Consider the following 6,000-nt stretch of genomic DNA (forward strand, 5'->3'; position numbering starts at 1 on the left):
GTAATTTTTAACTTCGACTCCATTGCCAAGATTCTCTTCTTGTTGTCTACGCTGACACAGGTTTTTATATCGCGAGAAACGCTCGCAGGTTTTTTTCTTTTGTTCGTTTTTGTTTGTTTGTTTCTTTTTGTAGGGGAGGGGGATAGTTCTTTTCGCCCTTTGAATAGTGTGCTAGTTTTGCAACCAGTGTAATATATCTTTTAAAAATCCATAAATTATCAGACTGAAAACCCTAATAAAACAAATCAAGAACTGCAATGGTGGACAAGAGCCCTTGGGATACTGATGTAATTCAACGTGCTTGTCTGTGTTTATCTTTCATCTTCTTCACTGAAGTTTGAAAAAAGCACTGCAATTCTTTTAAAGAGGCGTTGCTATTTCCTCCTCCCTACTAAATACAATGTTAAAACTCAGGCGAAATTACGCATTGTAGGTAGGGTGGGCGGAGAGGCTCAGCAGGTGAAGTTTTTTTCGCTTGCGACTGTTGTCTGGCGTGTGTGCAAAAGCGCCAAGAGCGCAAATTTGTCCCAAGACTTTTGTCTATGATTGCAGGTGAAAACTGAATTAACTGAATCCTCTTCGTTTCATGGGGGTGTCTGATGAAGGATTTATAGTGGTAGCACGTTTACAGCGATGTGGTCCATCTTAGTGCCAGGCAACTGGTGAATGGATGAATGGCTGTACTGGTTCACCCATATATTGAACGCCCCAACTCGCACCTTTGACATGGCGACGGCCACACTTCGAGCAACGGAATCGACCTGCCGGGTAAACTACATAACTAATAACTGTCCGCTGCATGCCACGTGTCATATAGGGCCGCAACATCTTCCCTCCACCTCAATTTGTCTCTAGCCCTGTCAGTGCTCTGTTTCTCTCACAAACATTTCGCGAATTCTTCTTCAATAAAAACATGAAATATTTTAAGAATGACGAAGTCAAACTGTGAATATAAACACTGGTGGCATAATGATCACAATTTCTTCTATATTGACAACATGTGCTGTAGCTAAAATACGTCTACTTGACAATCTTTATCTTCCGCTTTCTTCGTCTCTTGGAGACTTAAAGATATTTCGGGAACAAGGGGGCAAGGTCATCATGTTAAATAGAAAAAGGGATAATTTTGGATTTTTTTTAAGGGAACAAGTACTGTCTGGGAATTATCAACAGACGCTTGATGTCAAGGAGCAAAATTGCAAAAGTTTTATGCCATTATGAAAAAGTGTTAGCTCTGACTAGAAGATCTTATTGATTTTGAGCACCTTTTACTCCCAATATTCTATAACTCCTCTGGGTATTCAACATCGAGAATTTATCATTCAAAATGAAATAAATTCAGGGACGACACGCCGGATGAAAAAGGGAAATCATTAACGATACCAACTTGATAAGCCATCCAGTTCACAAAAATAACATCCAAACTATTCTCACTGCATTATTAATTAGCTCATTGCAAGACATGCTCTTATTCCATAACATTCCCCCGCTTTCGCCCGTGCTAGTGGCGTCGGTAACGTTTTGCGCCATTTGGAGTTTCTATTTGGTCTCTCCGCTTGAAGCGTGGTCTTGTCGTCCTGTACTTCACAAAGACAGTCGTCTTTTGCAACCCGCCCACCTCCCATGGTGGCGGTTGACCAAGCTCCTATCTGCTCATATCCTCGTTGCATGCCTACTGCCTCATCAGTCGCGGACTCTTCCCATAACTTAATCTTATGCGATGAGGTAATGAGTATGCAGTGAGGATATGGTACTAATGAGAGTATACCAATCAAGAAGCTTGATGCGATGAGAAGAAATAGCGAGAATCTGAAGCAGAGTCATCTTGCGCGTAGTTATTTGAGATAAGTAAAACCGGAATTTTTGAAGTTTGTTTTCTTCTATGATCTAAGGTTTAACTGCAGAAAACCCCTTTTAATATCGATTGCAGGCAGTGAATTAGCTTGCCTATGTCTTTTATTTCCAATAAAGAAAAAAGTTTACATTTCTGCAAGAATAGCTATCCTTTAGACATATTCAGCCAACCTTGGTAAACAAATTAATTAAATAACCGTATCCTCTTTCCTCATTAAAAATGCGCATCTTTCATTTGTCGCTGTTAGCTTTTGTTGGAGCTGAACTCGACCAGACATCACTGGTGCTTATTCAATACTATATTGACTTGTATCTGAGAGTTATTAAGTGGAGACATCCGCCGCAGGTTAAAAATGGGTGTTTCTCTGCTTTTCGTTTTCGTGTCATGGATTTCAGTAATCCTTTGTCCAACTCGAGCGCAGGGTGAGTGGAAATCTTCCTCTTTACCTGCATTGTATGTTCTATATAGTATCTTAACTTAAGTTTTCTTCAGTTTGGCTAAAGATGGCTGTTAAAGGATTCTTGATAATTTGGGAAATGGATCTATAATTGAAGGTTTGTCACTAATGATAACTAATTCGTTCGAAGAAGCATCACATTCTTTCAATTTTGTCTTACGGAGAGCCAACGCCATAGCATAAGGTGATAATGTTACGATAATATGTCCAGTTTTGACAATTTAGTGAAATCTAATAAGCAAACGTATCTACTTCTGTTCGTGATCAAGGCTTAGTTTGAAATCTTTGTTTGAATTGTGAGCCAATATGGTCGCGGTGATGATCTCCGATTACCGTAGTAGATTTGGAAGCGATGTGATAGAATGCTACACGCATTTGTACTCGTAACCGAATTCATTAAAAAAAAAATGATGTATTATTTGTTAGCATCTAAAACGAGGAAGTGCAGTGAATCTGAAACCAGCAGGTCTGCCTCTAAAAAATTAAAATTAAAATGACAGCAGTTTAAAAAAAGGCTGTGTTTACTTGATTAAAGGTTGATGCTGAGTATTTTCCTCTTTATTGGAAAATGGGTCCAACAGCTAACTGGAGGTGCCTACTGTAAATCCTTGGTCAATAACTCGATACTTTTAAATCCTATAAACAACGACGAATTTGGATTAATTCAATTATCAAATTATCAAATTGCTTTAAGTTTCTTACCTTGTGATGTGAACATAATTTTACTTTGATAAGTTAATAAAGATGGTAAATTTTAAGCTCGGTAATGAAATGTGAAGGTGAATTAATCAACATGACACGAGCGTGGGACAAAGAAAAATTCTGAGTTCCCGACAGGAATCGAATCCTTGACCTCCCGAACACTGGGCGGGCGCTCTATCCACTGAGCTACGAGAACTCATGGAGAGCAAGGTGTTCTCGTAGCTCAGTGGATTATTATTAACTTAAAGATTATTATTAACTTATCACTACTCACGATGACTTCGATAGTGTTGATCCTAGCAGTATGCAGGACACCTGTCATATATCAACTCAGTTAAATGACCTTGCTCTCGATGAGTTCTCGTAGCTCAGTGGATAGAGCGCCCGCCCGGTGTTCGGGAGGTCATGGGTTCGATTCCTGTCGGGAACTCAGAATTTTTCTTTGTACCACGCTCGTGTCGTGTTGATTAATTCACCTTCACATAATTTTACTTTGTATCATATGTATATAATCCACGCTTTGAATTAAAATAGTCGGTTTGTTAGCAAGAGAAGCATAATCTTCCCTGCCTTTTCTTAGCCTGTAATTGAAATTGCATGTTAGAGAAAGTTAATTTGCTACCGTTTGTTTAAAACCACCCGCAATACAGGCCAGTTTGCGCAAGCAACTGAAATCTGTTACAGTATTCACTTGTTCGGTTTTTCTGCTCGTACTTGTGGAAGGTTTACTTCCATAATCCGATAGAAACAAATAACTCGAAAAATAAGCCCGTGAAAGTATCAGAAAAAAGTATATAAAAAGAAACTAAATAGGAACATCAAGTTTTATTATATTTTTATTTACAGTGAAATAACGAAAATGGCTGTGATCGTGATGTTTACCTGCCGCTAATTTTGAAATAATAACTCTCTCAGCGGAGGTTGACGCAAGAGGTCTTGACGCAAGGGTAAAAATATCATCGAATTAAATGCCAAACCTGCCAAAGATGAAGACCCACTCTCGTTTAAATTTGCCATACATACAACTGTACCCAAAAAAATACGTTATGATGCAGATTTAACGTAGATGTCGTGTCTCATATAATCAACAATTTCCTTGACAATCTATTTCCGGTCTTATTGCATGAAACTTCTTAAAACATAATCAGCCCTATTAGTCGACCAAACAGAAGCTAATAATTCGAGGAAACAGCTCCTTCTTTTTTTATAACCTGGGAAAAACGCTAGCTCCATACCTATTATTTTTTTTTAAACAAAGCTTGAAAAGCTAATAGGCACCTCCTTTCTTATCAGAATATTAATATGCTGTCTGCGTAGACAGGTGGCAAGAACAAGGTGGATATTATATTGATGTAACACCAAATCCTCACAAGGACAATTACTAAGAAATGTATGATGATTACTAATGAGAATTTACGCTTGATCTCGGAGACGGATAGATTAAAAAAACATGCCACCCCTCGCACTTTCAATTTACGTTCTTCGCTAATTACTACTAATTAAAATTACGACATGGAGGTGCCTAGTGTCCCAACATCAGTGTCCAACGTGTTAATGCTCAGAAGTTTGAGTAACAAATGGTAAAGAAAAATGTACCGAAATTATTTACATGGTATTGCAAACTTCTGTGCGACTGTTTTTATAACTTCTCAAAATTAAATTGTAATCAGTATGAAAAGTCGCAACTTTTAACAAAGTTTTAATTATTAGCCCCTAAAGCTGTGATTAAGGGTGTTTTTAGCAGGTCATAATTCAAGGCCAGTAAGTTATTTTCTCTGACATTTTCCTTGCAAACCACCTTGTTTGGCACCGTAATATCATCTTTTCTAAATGAATGAATGCCGAGTGAACGAATGAATGAACGAATATATTGAGACGAGTACGAGCTGAGGACAAGCTTGCGTGCACTGCACGAGACGCTCGTATCTCTGAGTAGAGTCCAGCTTTTTCAACAGGCCCAAATGTCCATTTATATCAGAGGCAACTGGCTTTGCTACCAATAAATTAGCTGAATTTTACAATTAATATGAACGTCTCCTAACGACTGATGAGCTAAGCCACAAGTTTGCTTGCAAGCAACCAAATGTTTATGCATGCTTAAATTACATCCTAAAATTTGCAAGCTGCGTTGCCTTTAAAGCGCCTATGAAGTAAAACATAATTGCTGTAAAGAAGAATGGCATTTTCCTCGCCTTTCCTGTTTAAAAAAAAACATCATATAGAAAAAAAACATGAACGTCACTTACATTACATAACTAGATGGAGCTCGAGGCCTGTAATGAACTTTTCTGCAAGATGTGGCATGCTCGTCAAAACAAAAGCTTTATTATCGCTAAAAGCTTTTTTTCCTTTTATTCGGCGCAAGTAGAAAAGCATAAAACTAGCACTAGGGTGTTGAAAACCCACCGACGTAAAGCCAGCTTTGTGAAGCGTGGTGAAGCTGAAACTTCATAACTCTCTTTCAAATTTGCCCAACGTGCATTTTTTTGTAACATATTTTCACTCAACCATGCTATTCTTCTCAGTTCTTTACTGACATACATTTTCACATATAGCAGTTGGGAGAAAGTGCTTGTATATCAAGCAGATATATGTCACTTTTACCGTAATCATCTTCTTTAGTTAAAACATCTTAACGAGAATGCTCATGATTTAATAAGTATTTCAATTATGTAGAGAAATTTGTGCTGATCGTTATTGAAACTTGAAACACTAACGCTCGATAAAAAGATACATACAAGTCACAGCTCTTCGTGTAGACAACAGAGCTGATCGACAATCTAAGGATAAAGGATGGGCCGAGCTCTCAGTTTTCCACTCGTCTAATCTCACTTTACAAATTCTTCAGCTTTCAAGAAAGAAGAAAGAAAGAAGGTTCTCTACTGGAACAGCTTCTTTATTTTCCTTATAAATGTTAAACATAAATTGTTGATTAAACACTTTTCATAATTTCGGGATTAGCAAGCTACATGTCATCGATTCACTG

The sequence above is a fragment of the Orbicella faveolata genome, unplaced genomic scaffold (assembly GCF_042242905.1).
Source record: "Orbicella faveolata isolate gen_17 unplaced genomic scaffold, um_ofav_v1 contig_34, whole genome shotgun sequence".
Classification (NCBI taxonomy): Eukaryota; Metazoa; Cnidaria; class Anthozoa; order Scleractinia; family Merulinidae; genus Orbicella; species Orbicella faveolata.